A 22,035-nucleotide genomic window follows, 5' to 3' on the forward strand; every position below is an offset into this window, starting at 1 on the left:
CTTTATAACCAAAATGTATTTTGAAACTAGTAGAGTAAATCATTGTGACCACATGTATCATATACTGATGTCGTTCAATATAGTACAGTGGCTACCTAAACATTTAGTTAAATTGGAATTTTTTAGCTGTATATAATACCATATGTATTGGAAACTTGTATTTCCAAGATACATTTTAAGTGTTTGTATTAGGAATGGTATTATTGTATGACAAAAATCTCAAGTTTACATGTTGTCTTTGTTCAACTCTAATTTTATTGCTAAATATTTTAATTTGTAATGAGAACATTATAATGTGTTTGTTCAGAAATTTAAATGTGAAAAATTGAAGAATCTCAGAGTTTAGTGTTGGTTATTGAATTGCACGATAGTTAGTTGAATAAACTAAAATGTATTTCTTGAATATTTAACGAAGAGCTAGAGTAGGACTAGAGTGTTGTTTCTTCGTTGGCAGCAGCCTGTAGAAGTCAACGAGGTAGCACCCCAAGAAAACGTAATATAAAGTTATTTATAGTTCAAACACTGAATCACTATTTCTCTGAGCTGGTCGGCAATCATTACAAGGTGAACTTGATCTAGGTGATAACTTTTAGAACGTCCATTCCAAGTTTCGAAAATATGTGTTAAGGAATGAGGATGTAACCGTGATGACATTTGTTGAACATTATCGTTTGCATTTACACATTGAAATAGGTAATTTATAAATATATCTCAAATGGAAAGTTGAAAAAATGAATATTGAAAGATAAGTCATTACTAATGATACCACGAGTACAATGAAACAAATCGTAATGACTAATTAAAGTTAGTTCTAAATGGTTTTAAAACATTACATTTATATTAGATATATCCTTTCCACTACAACTTAAAATAGGCCACTCTAAATACCTTTATATTTTCTTTAGTATACGTATCCTCAAGGACAATTTTAAGAAATCGTAATCTTCTAAGTTCATACCTTTTAGAAAATTGAACTTTCACTATGACATCTCAATAAATAATGTTGCAAAATACTAACTAAATTTTCTTTTTGGACGTTTTTAGTTTAACCGTAGTGTATATCTTAAGTTTGTAAGATTTTATTGGGATGTGATTGATGGCAGACACATGTTCTTGATTCCAATCAAAAAGTTATAGTGACTAGTGTGAAAATCCCTCGTTGGAAATAGACTATGCATCTAAATAGGTTTCGAACTGATGCTGGTAGGAATAGGTCTTGAAAGTTTATGTGGAGTCATGCTGCTTGTGAAGCTGAATCACAAACATTAAGCCGTAAATGAAAAATTGAGTGCATTCAAATAGGGGAGGGGACCGGGGTTTCTATCTTCATATAAGGAAGATGAAGCAGAATTAAAATGGGAAAAATACTGTATTTATAAAGATAGGGACAATGCTTCCTAATTTTCTGTTTTGTTAAGCTCAAGCAAATGTTATGCTTAGAATTATTTCATTACTATTATTATCTCTTTTATTTTGTATAAGTTAATAATTTCATAGATTTAATATATATATATATATATATATATATATATATATATATATATATATATATATATATATTTATTTATTTATTTATTTAATGCATGTTCTTGATTCCAATCAAAACGTTATAGCGATTAGTGTGGAAACCCCTCGGGAATAGACTATACATCTAAATAGATTTCGTACTATTATATAATATGCAATGGCGGTTCATAGTATTTTGGTATTTTGTGAGTGTTATATGATCAATGCTTTTCTTCTTATATAGGCCTTATAAAGGCTAAAACGTAAGGGAAGGTAATATATAGTTACTGTGAGATTTAGGTGTTGGTTGTGTTTTAGGTCTAGCAATCTAAATTAAATGTAACTTTTCTGAGTAATGCCCTTCGTATTTAATGTATAGAGATGACCTTACTCTTATTCTGCGCTGGTGATTAAAAAATATAATATTGTTCTAGTAAAACAAACTTTTATAGATGATTTTATTTCAACATAATGCACCAAAACAATTCTATTCTTATATAGCAATGAAATAAATTTCTTTCATCATACAAAATGACTGCAGCAGAAACCAAATAGTATTATAATTCTTTTACAGTAAGGGAAACTAAAAAATGTCATAGATGGATCACTTGTTTGTGAAAAATACTTTACAGAATTATGGGCTAAGAAGCTAGTTATGTGCTATAACCATTGAAGACCATAGAAGAAAGAACCATTGCTACAAATTCATATAAGTACATGATCGCTGGTTTTTAGTAAGTTTTCTTGTAAATTTTCAGGTTTTAGCAATAAAGAGGCAGTAAAAAAAATCACACAATCGCAGTTATCATTAACTCTCATTTGGACCTGGGAGGACGAATCTAGCCGTACTGTAAAATTGGTCCAGTAACAGCAACACGTGGTGATTAGCTGTCAATGAATTTTAAATAGTTGATTTTTCAGACTAACCTACAATACCCAAAATAATTGACAGTGTAAAGTTTGTACAAACTAATGTGTCCACGTGGCACCTCTAGTGTTACCGGGTATAACAACTGGTAGACTTGTTACACTATGGATATTTATCTGTTCATTTATGAGGGGTTTACACACTTCTCATCACGTCACTAGCGTTTGAAGGTGTGAGCTGTGTTGAGCAAGGATATGGTTCTTGTGATATTTATTTGTTTTACAAACACATGAAAATTATTAATTTCGTGAACAGAAGGTTTGATGAGGGTTTGAAAAATGTACATTAGATGAAATATTTTTGAAAAAAAAACACTATCATAAAAGGTTTTGGCAAAAATAGGCCATAAAAAACGATCACCGTGTAAATTATATGTGGAGTTTGAGCTTTGTCGACTCGGAGGCCAAGCTTGCCAATAGAGCTGCTGAAGGATGGAAGTCTCTCATTGGTTAGCCCGATAGATTCTTTTATAGAGTTAGAGTCTAATCTTTTACACAATAACAGGAACAACGTGTTTATTGTTTAGAATAGAAATAACAATTTTATCATTGATTATTAATTAATGAAAAGGATAGTGGTTTCAGACATTTTATTTTAAGGTGTCTGCTATGTCAATGTGACATTTACTTGTATTTTCCACAGCATATATACTTAAGAATATAGAATACACTACTTAATGTAGATGTGTAGATAATACCTATATACTATAATGGTCTGTGTAGCTTTAGGCAGAGCTTGCTCATTATATTACGTGCGCGTAAAATGACTCGGAAAGCCGCCTAAACCGTTTACTGATCAAGGACTCCAAGAGACACGACAGGTACTTCCTCGCTTGGGTATACCATGTCACGCTGATGGACTACTACTGGCCACTTGTTTAGTGTTAAAAAAAGTCTTTACACTTGTGTACAGTAAAAAAAAAAAAAACAAAACAAAAAACATACAAGTTATGACTCCATCAAAGTTCCCTCAATTCTTCTAATTGAGGATCTAGATCACGGAAGTGAGCGGTACCCAGCACAGTAGGCAAGTTTGAAACAGTTGTAAGTTAATTATGGACAACTAACGTCATTGCGTTTCTCCAAGTTGAGTCGGTCGGTAGGTGATGCTAACTTTCCGTTTGTTTGTAGACAGTCGCTAAGCAATCATGGTCTAGCAGTTGTTGACAGATAGAAACTTACTTCTCTGTAGTTGCGTTGCGCTCAACCAAAGGATCAAACCACAAATCAGTCCATCCTTCCTGCGGTCATGGACCGTTTGTCTCCAACTTTGTGTAATAGTTAGGCCTATACTTACTTACCTGACAAGATCAGCCTGTTTAAATCACGGCATTCAGGTGTTTAAATAATAACAAATTACATTTACGAATACAAACTTATAATATAAATTTTGTTCTAAAGAAACGGTACTAAAGAACAGTGAAAAATTGGAAATTTTGTTTCTTTTTAATTCGCCTTTTCTTGCAAAATAAAGTGGATGCACTATCACAATCTTGTTTGAAATTCGTGAGGAATATTCATAGAACGATAATTATAAGCTTAAGTAAAGACTTAAACAAGATCCGTTTAAGTTATGAGGATACTTTTACCTCTATAAAGCATTTATTGATTTGTAAATTAAAGTGGCATTTTATGTCATTTCCTAGGTTATTTATGCAGTAATTCGATGTAATACTGTAATGGTGCAAAAACACCATTTTAATTTTATTCGCAAATCAAAACTTTTAAATATACATTTAAACAATCATAATATAATTGGCTAAACTTAAACTTTTCGTGTAACCCACGGTAGCTGTATATATTACCATTATACACTAAAGTTCACTGGTATTAATAATAAAGTGTGTTACCGAGGAAACACCCTTAAGGACCCAAATAAGAAGTTAGTATGTAAACTGCTTAATACTGATATAACGACCTATTAACGAGCAAAGTTGAATCATAATAGCTTTGTTTTAGGAGCCATTCAATGTCATGCCTTTCTTAGTTGATGCACTTAATAAATGCAAATTGTATGAATTCCTAAGGATATTATTATTTATAGTTTAATTATTCTTTAATTACATTTTAAATTTACTTTTTTTAAAACCATACTTTATAAATATATATGTAACGTATGTTATATACATTTATATAATATTAATCAATAATCAATATGGTAATGATAATTTCAACGATTTATACACAGATAGTGACAGTTATTTTGCCTTAATCTTCTACCAGGACGCAATTGCATCAACGACAAGTACTAGGTTTTGAGGTTTATTAGGTTGTTGATCAATTTTGAAATTTATAGATTCTTATTTATAGATCCTTTCAGTGGAACTATTATGATGATTTAAATAATAATATAGCTCATACCACTAAAGAAAGTAATTTCTATAGAAATCATTAATACAATTGTAAAGTAATATCGGCCCCAAAACTAATCCTTTAGTCACAACGTAGAAACGCATTTCAATATACACTAATACATAAAGTCTATCCTTGATATAAGAATGAAAGTACGAGTACACAGTTATAAATTATAATTCATGATGCAATTGCAGCAAAATATATTGAAAATATTTGGAAGATAGAATTATTATTTAAACCGCTAATAATTTATAAAACAATCATAAACAATAATTTGATGATAAAACAATTAAAAAATTAAACTTGCAAAAGTTTTCCTTATTTAGGTTACATGTACTTGATTAGTGTTTTATTTAGAAATGTTTTATTTATAGAAGACATAGCTGCAAAAAAGCTTTAATTATCTGTGTCATTACAAGAGAACGAAGAGAAAATAGCTGAATAAATACATTTGTACAATCAAAACATATGTAAAATTAGTATAGTTATATGGAATTTTAACATGCAACATTGTGACACAAGTAGCCTACTTAGCTACAAGACATTTTGTGAAAGAATTCATCTGTAAATTTTAAATTTTGCATGAAACTTCAAAATTGAGTTATATTATATATGAGGCAAAAATAACATATGATGTGCATGTCTCTTCATGTGATTTGTTTAAAACATCACTGAAGTCTATCATTCAGTAGGATGCCACAATTTCACTTTTAATTTGTCTGACGGGGTATTGTAAAAATGTGATTTTTCTTTCTCAAGAATGAAGTGAACTATATAATTGAAATTTGCCATGCAGCCTAAATGCAATCTATTACACGACGTGCTGCGGCATACTCCTTCCTTGTTTTATAAATAATAGCTAGTTCAGGCATAAAAGCAAACATTGTAATTTAATAATGGTAACACGTTTACAACCACCAGGGGTTACTATAGCTGAGTGCTGCAACTCTCAATATTTGATATGTGCAATTAGATAACCATAGATCTATCATTTCAAACAGCAACTACAGTAGAGTTAAAGTACTGTATAACACGTTTAAAACAACCAGAGGTTACTATAGCTGAGTGCTACAACTCTCAATATTTGATATGTGCAATTAGGTAACCATAGATCTATCATTTCAAACAGCAACTACAGTAGAGTTAAAGTACTGTATAACACGTTTAAAACAACCAGAGGTTACTATAGCTGAGTGCTGCAACTCTCAATATTTGATATGTGCAATTAGGTAACCATAGATCTATCATTTCAAACAGCAACTACAGTAGAGTTAAAGTACTGTATAACACGTTTAAAAAAACCAGAGGTTACTATAGCTGAGTGCTGCAACTCTCAATATTTGATATGTGCAATTAGGTAACCATAGATCTATCATTTCAAACAGCAACTACAGTAGAGTTAAAGTACTGTATAACACGTTTACAACCACCAGGGGTTACTATAGCTGAGTGCTGCAACTCTCAATATTTGATATGTGCAATTAGGTAACCATAGATCTATCATTTCAAACAGCAACTACAGTAGAGTTAAAGTACTGTATAACACGTTTAAAACAACCAGAGGTTACTATAGCTGAGTGCTGCAACAACCGCGTAATTATATGTGCATAATTATATGCAATATTTGATATGTGCAATTAGGTGACCTACATTAGGTAAGATCTAATAATTTATACAACAGCTACATTACTATTAAAATTTAACACACTTGAGTATTAAGCTTAGCTCCAGTTAACATTGCTCTAAGTGCATTGTCTGGTATCTAACGCCGTCACAGGCTTAACACGTTTATAACAAGTGGTTATAATAGCAGTGTGTTGCAACACTTCACATATTAGCATTAGATATGTACATAACACGTTTACCATCAGACCATAAATTAGTGTTTTGTGATAATACGTTCAATTTCACAAACTGTGCCGTTTTTTAACTGTTTGTAACAATTTATAACAATATTTTTATTTAATGAAAAATAAACTGAATATTGATATACGAATAAAAATAGACTAAACATGACGTTAAGATGACATGGTATTGGAATTGCATGACAGAGGGATGGTATCCTCTCTCCACCCCCTGAACCGACAACAAGCGTCTCGCCAGCAACTAATACAAGCAGACATCCCTCTTGTTGTGGTTCACATCCAATATAGTTCATGTTACTCTTCAAACTGTCAATTTAGTTCAAACATTGCGAGATTGCTTTTAATGTCATATCAATCAGTTATACGAGAAACGAACAACCACCAATATTGGGGTAAAATACATTGTTATAACAATTATGTTGGTAAGATATCTTAAAAAAATAATAAAAAAGTGACTACACGTTATTTGTGTCAGTATGAAACAATAGGGATGCCATTAACAAGTCAGAGAGTTGGAGAGCCGTTCAAGCAAACTTATAATTAGTGCTTTCTGCAAGTTCTTTATAAAAACCAATTCTCCATCATGAAACAAACTTTGTACTCTTTCAATGTGATGCTTAGAGCTGATATTTATACATTAAGAGCATAAATAAACAGGCTCTTCTTGTTGCCCTACACACTCTAAGTTCTGTCTATAGGTATTCTTAAATTCAACTATAAGATTATAAATGATTAAACTGTTTTTTTATAATTTTTATAGATTGTTAATATTTATTATAATGTATGCTATGTTAATGGTCGATTAGTTATTAATCTCGAAGTAAATGGACTTGTTGGAATTTCGCTTAGGAGCATAATTATGCATAGCTACGTTCATGCTGGTTATCGCTACTGAATTATATAAAATATACCATTATATAATTTCCATTAGTATTATCAACTTATAACTAAAAGCTACGTCAACAGGTAAGCTAAACGTTTCATTTTATTTATAATAAGTGAATTTTCTTTTTACGAGTAGTATTTTTACTATGTTTAATCGGAACTTATGTGAGATTCATTAATTAAAGTATTACTATTGTCACCAGACTATTAAAAACTATAGGCTATAATAAAAGTAGATTCGACTGATTGGCTATATTTCATTAATCATTTATTGTTTTGTATACTAACGCTGTATATTGTATTGTACACCAATTCACTCTCCACTTGTCCACCGTTTGTTATCTGACACTGCTATAGACGTGACTCCTAAAATCTGGAGTCTAAGCCTACCTGAAGAGATACAATAAAATCGGAACATGAAAAACCTTGGGAATACTACTTAGATCTTTCCATATATTTCTGTATAGGTACTTTAACGCACTATCATCATAAGGGTACTGAGATTAGGGGCTAACGAGAGTTGGATGACCAATTCAGCCAGTCAGCGACGAAGACATTTGAAACGCGTTCCCGCAACACAACGAGCACTACTTCGGCGACTGCCTATTGTTCAAGTAGCCTACACATGCTGCACTGCACTTCATGTGTGACCATAATCGTCGAAAACAATTTGTTTGTGGCTCGTTCTCTTCTGATACGAGTGTTCAAGTCAGTTAATTGTTACTTTCCCTCAGCGATGTGGCTGCTACCGAAACATATCTATCTGTCAATGAAATTGACTTTGCTAGAGTTTCAAGAGAGAACTTTTTAAACTGAAGTGTTGTATTGTTTCGACATCAGAGACACTTATAACATCAGAACTATGATATACCCACTATAATTCAGTGTTAAATTGCAGATGCTGAACAAGTAGAAAGTGAATTGCAGTAATAGTATACAAAACACAGTGCTAACCTCTTCCACCAACGCTTGTGCTATAATCACAATTGATAAGTATTTGCCTGAAAATATTATAAGGTAATTAAAATCTTGATTGGTCTGGTTCACCCGAGACTGTCTTCATTGTATGAGTAATGTTTCATTAAGTAGTGTTTTATAGTACTTAATAATTCCTAAATTATACTAATTATATTTAGCCTATTATTTTATTGTTGTTAATCCCAATATGGATCATACAAATGTAAATGAGTAAACTGATAGTAAATAAATAAAGACATTTAAAAATAAGAATACTAGGCACTATGAGGATTTATTTACTTGATGTACTGCACATACTTATTTGTATGTTTTATGTTATTTTTCCTAAAGCGTTTTAAAAAGTTTAGTATTATAGAATTTAGGTACCACTTAACCTCAAAGTATCATCCGAAATAAGATAACATTGTTAAGAAATTGACTACTGAGGTTCCTTAACAAGTCGTTGTTGCTTGCGGTTTATTGGCTTATCCTAGGGTCATAAAGGTCAGTTCAAAGGGATTATGTAGTTCATTGATGCTTTATTTGGGAGAATATATGCACCCTGGTATAAAAGGAAGGTGGGTGGATTTTCCTAATCTCCGAAAGATTTTCTGTCTCATATAACATACCTTATCCATTTAGTTCTATATGTGTCACTTGCAAACCTGTTTTAATTGAATATATACTCAGCCAGTGAATATTGTACAGTATAATATTCATTAGAATGGCTGTGTCGAATCTCCCACAAAAGTGAAGTACCGGAATGCGGTGAGGGGAGGGGGCGTCCTTGCCGGTGTCATAAGCGTGTTCCACTTGGCACTGCCGCCGCTGCAGCGACCTACATCATTGAGAGGCTGCAATAGACAGAACTACACGCAAATGTTCCATACAAGCGTGTTTAGTTCGGTTCACAATGCAGGAAGACCCGATGATAGTATATAGTAGCAATATGAGTTACATATATTTCATAGTACTTGAGTAATAAATGTCTTCCATATACGGTATAACCTGTGTTTCGTGCATCATTCAGAGGCTGCAATACACAAAACCACAGATAAACGTGTCATAGAAGCCTTTTTTGTTTGTTTAACAATGTAGGAAAGCACGAGGATATTTTATAATAGCAATATGAGCTACTCTTCTTGTTTAATAAATGACATCTATATACGGTACAACGTATGTTTCCCTACAAGAGTATTAACTAGTATAACAGAAACTTAAACCGTTAGTTTATAAAATAAGACGCTCTAAGTAGAAAGTTTATGACTGTTTTTAAACCACCATTCGTGTATAACAATTGAATACGAAGAAATAAATCCTGTTATCGTGCAATACAAATATCACTCTAAAACGAAAGAGTCCAAAAAGACGTTGTATAAACTAATATAAACTGTGATGTCTCGTATAGTTTTACAATTCATTGCAAACTCCATTACATAGCACATCGAGTTGTCTGCGAGCCGTAGTAAACTTTGTTACTCCAAAGTTTTGCACTACAGAAATAAGCAATAAAGTAAATGGTATTGTTGTTGGCCCAACCTTAAATCTTCCTATAAAGTGTTTTGGTGTTCATTTCATTGATGGAGATAATATTTAAACTAATTTGTTAGATGGCTTTTATAGAGCACTTTAAAAATGTTGTTTATCTTGGTGCATGTACATGTTTTTGCATGGAAGTAAAACTATTTAGAACAAATTTAAAAAACTCAAAATAACTATTTTGCTTTTATTGTTGGTTAAGAAAGAAAATGTATGCTGTTAGCCAAGAAAAGTTATGGTTTTAGTCAAGTTGAAAGGAGGGATGAGTAGGTGGTACCTGAACAACATTTATAAACATTGTATGTTTTATACCTCATTACGACAAAGCTTTACTGGTTGATATTCTAAGCCTATTTCCCCTTTTTACGAATGTATTTTTATCGGTTGAGGTTTGTTTGATTGTTGATAAAACACAGGCCATAAAATGTAGATCAGGACCAAACAACGGGCCGCAGGCGGTTGCCTTTACCCTCCCCCTCTACTATAATTATCCTATTTCATTGTTTCAGAACACTCGCCGTGATACCACAGAAATTCACAACATTGATTTTCATGTTAGTGATTCACTATCACTTGAGCAGGGGTGACGTGTGTTGTGCTACTAACGTATGTGCAGTACAACATCTTGGTTCATTTTCTCCTGCTTGAACTTCAAGCTGTTATCGTATAGAATTTAAAAAAATGTTCAAGTGGCAGTCTATTGCTGCATGTTGTAAGTTTTATGTACTTCTTAATGCACTAAAGCATTTTACACCTGACGAAGGTGTACTTTTTGTAACATATAACAATGACAAATTTTGAGTCTACACAAGATCCACTCAATGCAAAACACTCGGCAGCATGGGTAAGAGCCATATGTTACTATCCTAACTGCTAATCCTTATATTCTGTTCCGGATATGATAAAGTTTGTGTAATTTTAAATTTTATTCGATCATGTTTCTGTAAATTGTATAGATTAGTTAGATATTGTCTCAAGGATTTGATAATAAGTGTAGTGCATTTAATAATACAAAATAAAATACGATGGTAAATACTTTCCATTTTATCGGTAGATTTTGGCATAGTGCATTTGGTTTGTTAGTGATCAAATAATATTTAGAAGAACATCGTTCAGACTAAAGATCAGGATAACTTTTCAAGTAATTGATAAATTGTGTATTGTTGGTGTTTTATGAGATAAATGGAAGAGATCAATTTCTGGAAAAGTAAATGTGTTTTATCTAAGGGAAGACAGAAATGAACTTGTGTACAGTAAGACATCTGAGCGTCGCCATCTCAGACTTTAGTTTCGATATCCCGGTCTCGATCCTACTGTCTGCTGTCATTTCCCACAGAGACAATTTCCCCGCTTTACTATCAAGTGTCTTGTAGTTATTGGAACAGGATATAAAATAGTCACTTTTATGAAAGGAATATATGTAGCTTTCCTACTTCTAGAGGTGATGTATTCCTTTATTTGGACCTTTCATAAAGGTGACTATATTATATCATGTTCCAAAAGCTGCAACACACACACACACACACACACACACACACACACACACACACACACACACACACACACACACACACACACACACACACACACACACACACACACACACACACACATACACACACACACACACACATATATATATATATATATATATATATATATATATATATATATATATAACACGTTAAAATGCCATGTACGAAGTTTTTAATTACTTTGGAGATAATGTGATGAATATATGAAAATATTTGGATAGTATTTGGAACCTCAAATTACTATCCCTGTATGGCCATAATGTTTAAGACTTGTAATACGTAATGCAATACTTTTAAAACAGTAAGAGTTCAATAGTTCCACTTAAATTTATTTAAAACTAATGATATGATAAATTGGTAATGTTGGATGCCTGCAGAAAATCATACTAAGTTTTGAAGATATGTTGAAGTTTGGATTTGTTGGAAGAGTAAGGCGTTGCTTCATATAACCAACACCTACTATCTGCCTAAACTAATTGTACCATAATAAATGTAGCTCTGACGAGGTACCTAGAACACCTGATACTACTATGTAAGCGTTAATTTCCTGCCCAGTCGGGCGTTGATTAACTGTAATTAGGAAGTTCCACTTCAATAATTAATCACCATTCCACCGCGCTTTAACTTTATAAAAGGATAATTATTGTTACAAATAGTAATAAAGCAACTACGGAGAGCAAACAGTGCAGGAACAGAGAGCCAATTTTCATTGTATAACCATATTACTTGATTGCGTGTGAAATAGGGTGGGAGTGTACTCAAGTACTGTATAACTAAGCTCACTTTCCTTTTTTCCTAATAATGGCAGTTTTTCTAATAATGGCGGGCATTGAATTTCGGTAAATTCAGAATAATAAGATGAAATTAAGCAACGGATGTAGTAGCGGCCACCTTGATTTTAGCCTTATAACCAATGTTCAGAACTTTGACGTCCTTATTTGTGGTCGTATAGTTATGTCTTATTTTAAAGATATAATTACATAATAAATTTCATCCAATACATTTTTAGTTTTTTTTATTATTTATGATCATTCATTAAAAAAATTTCTAATGAATCGCTTAAATATTCAATAAGTATAGTTTATTAGTTATACTTTTAAACTGAAAAATATCCCACAGTTATACTTCCAAAAATGTCTTCGAAGCTAAACATTTATCTTAAGCAGGATTTACATTACTAGTCACTATATGAAACGCACCTTTTTTGTTTTGTTTAGGGCATTTATTGAATGAACGGTTGGCCTTGTACGGGAAGAAGTCCAGAAAAATAGTTTCGAAAATTAATAATTTAGTATGGTATACCTCTTTATAGAAAAGGTGATAGTAAACTAGTTTAGCGAGTAGGGAAGCTATGCTCACCTAGCCGACAAAGGTCCATAACAAGGGACGAATTTATTGATGAAAGAAGAGAGGGAAGCCACTAGATGCCCCTTTACTGCTGAGGCGGCAGTGTTGTAGAGTGTCGCTGTCATTTTGCCACTGACACATCCCACATCGGCCAGCTTTTGAGGGACGCTTCCTCAATTCTATGGTACTCGTTTTCGTAAAGATTTTCTATCAGCAGATGCTATAACCTATTATTTATTATGATATTTATGTACAAATACAGGTTCTTTTTATTGAGTTTGTTTTGCTAACTGAACACATTTAGATAATATATTTATTCAATATATAATGAATAGAAGTCAAATGCAATATTTTAAATAGATGCAAAGCTTCAAAACTATTTCACTAAAGCCGAAAAAAGCACAATAACCAATGAATAAAACACATTTGATTGAGAACATAAGTGATATTCGGACAGCGAGAGAATGTCCTTGCCATGTCATAAGTGCGTTCCATCTCTGCAGAGACCAACATAGCTAAGAGGCTGCAATATCTCAAAACCACTCAGCAGCCAAGGAGTCCATTCTCTGTAATCGTTTCATAAATATTCTTTTCAAAGCTGAAAAATGTAGAGTGCATTCATTTTTATTTTTGAATATTACTAAAGAGGTTGCTCTAATTTTGTGTGTGGAGATATAGTGAAAAGTATATGAAAACAACGTTTTATTGAAATTTATTTTTCGTATAAAGTTATTATATTTGTATTTTTTAAACCTTTCTATAAAATTTAATCTTGTCCTAGAGCTTTTCATGAGAATGAGCTCTTAAATTATATGAACTTAATACGGAAAATTAACTTTATTTTCTAAATAGTAGTCGAAAACTGTTAAATTTAAGATTTTATACATAACACCATATATCCGTTGAAAGTGAGACGATGAAAACCTTTCTTTTATGTTCAATTTCAGAAATAAATCATGATTATTTTGGCATGAAACACCATAATTTTGTCCAAAAATCTTCGTATTTTTGGAAATAAAATTTGAAAAAATTTAAAGTGATCATGTAATTGACAGAATTTTTAAATGCGAACATATGTTGTTACAATAAATTCTTTTTTACGTCTTTGAAAACCAAGCAACATTTATATATGCAAATTGAATAAAAAATTATCATATTACTAATTAACTCAGTATCGTAAATCAATGATTACGCTCAAATGTAAGGAAACAAATTCCTGAGTTTGCGGATTTTTGAAAACACTTAACTCTGTAAATTCCGTAGTTTTATTAGGTTAATGAAAGAAGAGTTTACCACGCATATCATATATTTACATGCTGGTTTCTTTTAAAGAGGATATCCTATCGGAACAATGCCTAATATGTAGAACGAAAGTCAATTCGGTGTTATCCGCAGAAACGCTTAAAGAAAATTGCGCAGTTGAGATAAAACATTATTGGCATATAAATAATCCAATATCGTAAAGCGGAGTTTTACTATGCATCTCTAAAATTATATGTGTATATTTCCTTGGCGATGTACGTATAACAAGTTGATAGTTTATTCTTAATTTTTTATTTATGGATTTTGTAAAGTAACTTGTTTGTTATAATATAATTAAATTACAAATTAAAAAGTAGACCCACTTAAGGTGACTCAACCTTTGATGTCTATCTTGTATAAGAATTTCACTGCCCAGTGTTACTAAGAGGTCTATTTACTGTAGTATAAATATCGTTTCTCTAAAAAATGATCAAGATGCCGCGTCGACATCCCAATAATTCCTACAGGTGTATCAAACTAACTGGTGCGGTAGACTAATTTGCACCTGTATCGGCCAAATGAATTTATATGGAATAGTTTGTATTACTCTAGCCCCAAATTATCTACCCTAAAAATATTAAACAATTATTTAGATAATACTTGCTCTTCACTATTAATCTTTACTAAAGATACTTTGTAACAACTTGGTAATCAATTTAAAATTAAGTAGATTTACAATAAATTATTATATAGTCGATTTTATTCTACATTAATAAATATAATAATAATGTATAGTTATAAAATAATTGAATAGTATATCGTATACAGTGTGTATATTAATTATGTTATATAACCTGTTCAAGTCGTAACGGAGAAGAATTTTTGTGGTTTTATCTTTCTTGAAATGAAATTAGGCTATTTCCGTTTATACACATTTAATTGTTAAAAAATCCGTTTAACAATCGTGTGGTCTTCCGATTATATGTTACTTTGGTTATGTAAACACGTATGTGACAGAAATGGTCAAACAAAATCTTTATGAACCGCGCACAATGAATTTGAGCAAAAAAGGTTTCTAGCCATTCCAATCAAGTTGTAGTCAACAAGAAGTTAACATACAAAGTTATTGCACGCCGCGGTGACGGTTTTGTGTTTTCCTAACAAACAGGAGGTCTTACACTGCTTTCACAGCCAGACCTATTGTGTCCGTGTTAACGTCGAAACCGTCTCCGCTTGTTAAAACGAGAAAAAGGTTTCTTTGTTGCAAAAAAACTCTTTTGAAATCAAAACCGTACCTAATCAATGTGTACTGTTCTTTAATATACAGATTACAAACATGGGTAAGTATAATTATTGATTTTTTTACTAATGTTTAAATACTACGAGGGCTTTAAGATGTTTTTCCAAGTTATCTGTTTCTGACTTCAGACAATTATTGATTGTTAGACCTCGCCTTCTGTTTATAGATTCACGAATCCTTAGAGAAATTCAGGTAATGAATATATATATATATATATATATATATATTTATATATATATATATATATATATATATATATATATATATATATATATATATACATATACATGTCATTTAGGTTTACAATGTGAGTGTTTTAATATTTCTAAAATTACAATGTGAGTATCTTAGATACAGTATAGATGCACAAAATTCTTGCCGTTGCTATAGGACTCAAAAGCCCTTATAATTTATATTATGGTTGTTGACATAATATTGACATATAAATTAAAGGCTACATAGCATCTCAATCCTCTAAAAAGACCCCTTAGATTTATTTGTAATTCTAACACCTTGTAACTATAAAGTTTGCATGAAATTAGCATTCTATTAATTCAACAATTAAACAATAATTTAACTTAATAAGATGAGGACGCTATATATAGTCTTATTAAAATACTTTTGTTGATTTTTCGTAGGATAGTAAAATTTTATCCCTAAGAGATATAGAAGAGGGTACCTTAAAATTTTCAAATTGCAACCCCTGTCTTGTTACATGGCATTTAAAGGTATATTCAACTGCAACAAAGTTACTCGAAAGCAACATCTCTGCAACGTTCCTAGCAAAGTATGAACAAAAGAACGTAAAAATGAATAATGAGTAGGGGCAGTGCCAATGTCTTGCGCATATCAACACAATGCATGCATGATATCTTTCATTAAGAGTTTTTAAATTCAGTAATAGCCCCCCTGCGTTGGAAAAGGGCGCATAGTAATAGCCTACATTAAAATTGGAAAATAGGTATTGAAGTAGTTGTGTCATCCTATGAGATATTTTAGGACAACTAAAACTAATTACCTACAGCTACAGTACAGTGCAGTCTCTATAATCCGGCCGTGCGCTAATACGGCACGTTCAGTAATCCGGCACTGTGCGAGCGATGACGGGCCGGGTCAATGTAGGATTTTTTGTACTGTATCCTTCCGTTGTTTATTTCACAGCCAGATTAGGCATACTGTACTGTTTATTTATTACGTTTTATTGTGTATTTAGTTATTTTCCAATTGTACTTTTGCGTTCTGCTTATGTTAAACTATACTTTAACTGGTTTCTAATAAATTCCAATGTACATTTGTATGTTTTTCGTACGTTTTTACCCATACATCCATTAATCCGGCAATTTCGGTAATCCGACACTACCAATCCCGATATACTGCCGGATTAGCGAGATTGCACTGTACATGTGACAACAAACTGCATTCACTTCCTCCTTTGTCCCTTCAGTTGTATTTGAGCACCTACTAAGTCACCTTTGGTCACTTTAGGTGACTTCTAAATAATTGAATCATGTTGGTAGGGACGTTAGTTGGACCTTTCGTAATGGACGGAAATTTCAACACTGAAAAATATTTAGAGATGCTTGCACATCAGATTGCACCTGCAATTAACACATATTTGGATAGGAGACTGACAGCATTTGGTTACAACAAGATGATGCACCTCCACATTATGGCAGGTCAAAATGTTTCCAAAAAGGTGGATAGGCTCAAGGGGAGCTTTCGGAACGGCCAGCAATATGTCCTGGCCTTAATCCACTTGACTATTTCTTATGGGGCCACATGAAAAATTTAGTCTATCTAAAAGGTAATTCCACAAAAAAGCTAATGTTTGGTAAGTCCACAACTTACAAGAAACAATTCTAGAAAAGGCTTAATAATTTTTGAAAGTCAATATCTTATGCTGTTTTAGCTTTTTACTTTACTTTTTACTTACTCACGGCTAGCCTACTGCCAAATTGCTGAAGATCGACAATTTGAGCACTTATTACATGGAAGCAGGTAAGAGGTGCCCAGTTTATACCTTTAGGTAGTATTTACGTGTGCATAGTTTTGGTTAGAGGTGTCTTATATACTTTTTCTAGGTACCATTACAATATAAAGGGTTATTTGCCCGTAAATTTTGCTACACTCTTACATTCTTAGGTATGAATATAGATCTATTATTATTTTTTTAATCGCTATTGGTCTGTAGAGTACCGAAAAATCCCATTTCGGTCTCCAAAATAACGAAATATTAATTTAAAGAGCCTGTTCAATGTAATCAATTGCTCCGTATAAATAACTTTTTATGAAATCACAACCATAATATTTTATTAATTTAACCTATTTCCAATTTTTTACATTTATAGTGTGAATGGATATGGTAAGTTTTATAGTAAAGACACTTCTGGTTTCAATCTTTTCTGCAACCGCTGTTGAGCACAGAGCAAGAAAATATCCATATAAGAAAATCAATAGTTTTAGTAAAAATATACTGTAGATTTTAGCAAATATTCAGAATGCAGTGCTTGATTAGTACAGTAATGGAGATATTAAACACCAAGTTACTATCTAACCTTGATTATAAATTTTAAGACTTATAAAACCCATCTTAGTTGTATTTGGACATAAGTAGGCTTCTCAGACCTATGTTAATAATATTTTTATATTTTTTATCCGGAAAAAAATTCAAAATATCAACTATGGAATAAAAAATACTAAGACTGGAGTAAATTACAATGGCGATAAAATAACACTTTATGGCAGATTTTTATGATTGTGGCAAGAAGGCAAACTCAACGTTGGCGTGGGAAATATAATGAAATCGAACCAGAAATGCTCATACACAATCAAAGTTCAAGCAATTTCGTTCGAAGCAGCGGGTAACTGCAAGTGGAATTACAAATCAATACACCAAACACCAAATGCAACATTTTAGTTACATAAAATCATCGAAAGAATTGCGTCCATTTTTCAATGCGAAGATAGCGTATTATATTATTAACGCTTTCACTAAGAAAGCTTAGATTTTGACCTTAAGGGGTTTATTCACATTGATATAATATAGTTACTTTTGCAAGTATTCCATCAAATGCATAGAATGTTAGATGGAATGCAATGCAGAAGAATTACGAGCGACGCCGCGGGTGAATGCTAGTGATAAATAACTCGTACTATGTTGATTTTTAATTTTTCAATCCTCCCTAATAGAAATTCTTAAATATTAGGGTTTTTGGTCGTATGATTCATGATCAATGCAGCCTATGTTTGATTTAGGGTTTAAAAAATTTAATTTTGAATAAGAATTTTTAAAATTTAATAAAATAACCTCTGATACTACAACGTATGCTACTACTTCCAAAATTTAAACTATTAACTCAATATATGACCAAAAAAGGTAACCATTTACAAAGGGTGTTGTGTTATATTGGTATCCAAGTAATGTTTTACTTTTAAGACAAATGACAGTACTACTCAAACAGTAACTAATATTTTTAAGAAAAACGATTAATTACTTGGCAAGACTTAGAAAAGCTGAATTCTGAGATTAAAAAGAGTAGAATGGGTTTTACTGGAGAGAGAAATATATAGGGGGATTCGACCAAACATCCATTAATCTTTGAAGCCCAACTGAGATCATTTGTACAGCAAGCTGAAAGCCGACTCAGACGTTTGACATACTTAGTTGTTAATTTTATTTTTTTTAAGTTGCTCTAGATACAAGAATTTACAATTTTAAATAAAATATTGGAAAGGAAAAACCTAAATACAAAATTAAAACTGACTCAGTATAAAATTCTATTTTTATTAATAAGACAGCACCTCCACTCGCAGTGACTGCAGTAAAGCAGAGAGATCATACAGATCATTACACATATACACATTCTAAACTTCCTTCTATGGAATCATAGTACATTGCACCCCATATTGCTTGACAATTTTTCCCAATTTCGTAGCTTCCAACAAGAGTAAATATAATAAGTCTTGCCTATTAAACTCAGAAATACTTAGGATTTCCGAAGGGGAGTAGCCTTTTGGAGATATCAATATCTATATATCGCTTTTAGTCTTGAGATGACGAAATATTTCACTAGACGGGAAATTTCCTTTTCGCCAAAACTCACACGGGGAATCCATAATATGCAATACATTTTCGTATGCAACAAATCTTGTTAAGATCCGTTGTTTATTAGAATCTTGGAATTCTTGAATCTTGGTCAGATGTTAGGGAAATTTAAGGCGAAGTTTTTAATAGTATTTTATTTTCATTATGGCCTTTTTATCACCCTAGTGTCTATTACTTTCAAATAAAAAGTGAATAGGTAATGAGTTGGTGGTCTAAGAATATTTGAAAATAAATTTGATCCTACCGTTTTGAAATTAAGTCCTCGCAAAAATCTCCCTTAATTCTTAATGTTTTGCAGAATATTATCTATTCCGGTTTTTGTCCTTGTCAATGAAATGTTTATTATTAATATTACCTAAACGGTGAGACTGCACCTCACCGTACATAAGTCAGGAAACCTTATCTACATAATCCGCTTTACAAACACGGAAACAGTATACACAAGACTCTTGCACTGTGTGGATGAAATAGTATCCTTAATGTACGTGTGTCCATGAGGTAAGATTGATATCTTCTGAATTTGTTAAACCTTCAACAAGAAATATGTCTTCTAAGATCCTTACCTTATCACCCTTTTGGTAGTGAAAAGTGCAGGATCCTGAGATCTCCTGTTGGAATTCAGAGAAATCACTAGCAATTCATCATTAATATTTCTCCCTGTTTCTACCGTATAGTTAAAAAACGCTCAACTTAATGTTTTCAGAAAAATATATGGAAGCTACAAATATTAACAATAAACACATAAACAATTTCCCTTACGGTATTTAAAAAGTAAAAAAATACAGATTTAAATTTTAATGTAAAACACTTTGTGTATCAGTTTTCTTATTTTTTATTTCACCAAATAGAATCGTAAACCGAGAAAATTTCAAGGCAAAATTTTATTTAAGTTGTCATAAGATTAAAATGATCTTATCGTTGATGTAATGGCTGAAATTGATCTAAAATTATACATAACATCCTAATTCTAAAACAAATCATTAGATTACAACATAAAACATTCAAATAGTATATTAATTATGGAAGGTTCAACACAATACAATTACACGGACTTGAATATTGTGTTCATACATCCTAATCTTAATAATATTATAAATGCGAAAGTGTCTTCGTTTGTTTGTTTTGCTTTCTCACGTTAACTATTCAACCGATTGTATTGAAATATTACACTGACATTCTCAGGGTCCCAGTTATAAATATAGGACTATTCTTATTTCGAAAATCTCTCGGGCTTCTACTCTCTGATCTCTAAAGTGGCAAAAATCCCATCTTAGTCACTCAAGTTGTAAAATATGAATGGAGCATTTTAAATTTAATGAGCTGTGTGAACAAAATTGTGCGACAGGATAACCATAGATTTAGTTAATTTAATCACTCTTTTCAATATGTTTACGTTTATATTGTGAAAGCATAAAGTAAGTTTCATAGTAACAACACTTTATTTCAAACTTTTATGCAACCGCTGTTAAACACAGAATACAAATATCCAGATTAAAAAATTAACAGTTTTAGTAGTTATATTTTTTTAATTGCACTTTTGCTGTAAATTTAAAGAATGCTATAAAACCTGTCTTAATTGTCTTTTGGAAAAAGTAGACTTTTCAGATTTGTGTATGTGTATGTATATATTCTGTGCCGTAGTGAAGGTGTTAAATATTTTAAATAGTACCATTTTGAAATTCTATTTGTAAATTTGATCAAGCCTTTCTATTTAAACTTCTGTCAGCAGGAAGAGTTCACTAAAGTTTGGTTAAGGTTATTAGTTTGAATTCATATTTGAGGTTTTGGTTCATTTCACTTAAGGAACACTATACAGTACTACAGTTTGTCTAGAGTAATATGTTACATCATACATAAAATCACCATTTCGAGTTAAAAAACATACATGTTCAAAAGCTAGTATTAAAAGAAATGTAAGTTATCTTAGAATATTAAATACTTAATCCATAATACTGGACCTAAGCGTCGTTAAACTCCCAACTATGCAGTTGCATAATTCAGTATTGTATAATCGGCGGCTTCGTGGGTTTAAAATGTTTCTTTCATTGGGCTTATTTTGATTAATCAATTTTCAATAGTTTTGCATTTAGGTTTACTAATCAATTATATATTAGACATCGAAGAATTCAAAAATTTATTATATTGTATCTATTATAATGGTCTTTTGTGTGCCTACAAAGTCTTGTTATATTTGACTATGCATACTTTTGAAATACTTTATCCCTGTCTGTTGTGTTTAATCTTGAACTTATTATGTGGTTATTTGTTTTGAAATTCCACGAATTAAATGGATAGTTATGTGAGTTTGTAATATTTCTCTGATATTTTAACGTCCTCAGATAACCACGCCAAATCATCACCAATGGTTTTTATTAGTAAATTATATTGTAACATCTGATATTTTAAACAGCAATCTGTTACCCGCCATTAAAGAGCTAACATTGTTATCACTGAGCTGAAAACCGTCTTCGT

This window comes from Homalodisca vitripennis, chromosome 2 (assembly GCF_021130785.1).
Source record: "Homalodisca vitripennis isolate AUS2020 chromosome 2, UT_GWSS_2.1, whole genome shotgun sequence".
Taxonomy (NCBI): Eukaryota; Metazoa; Arthropoda; class Insecta; order Hemiptera; family Cicadellidae; genus Homalodisca; species Homalodisca vitripennis.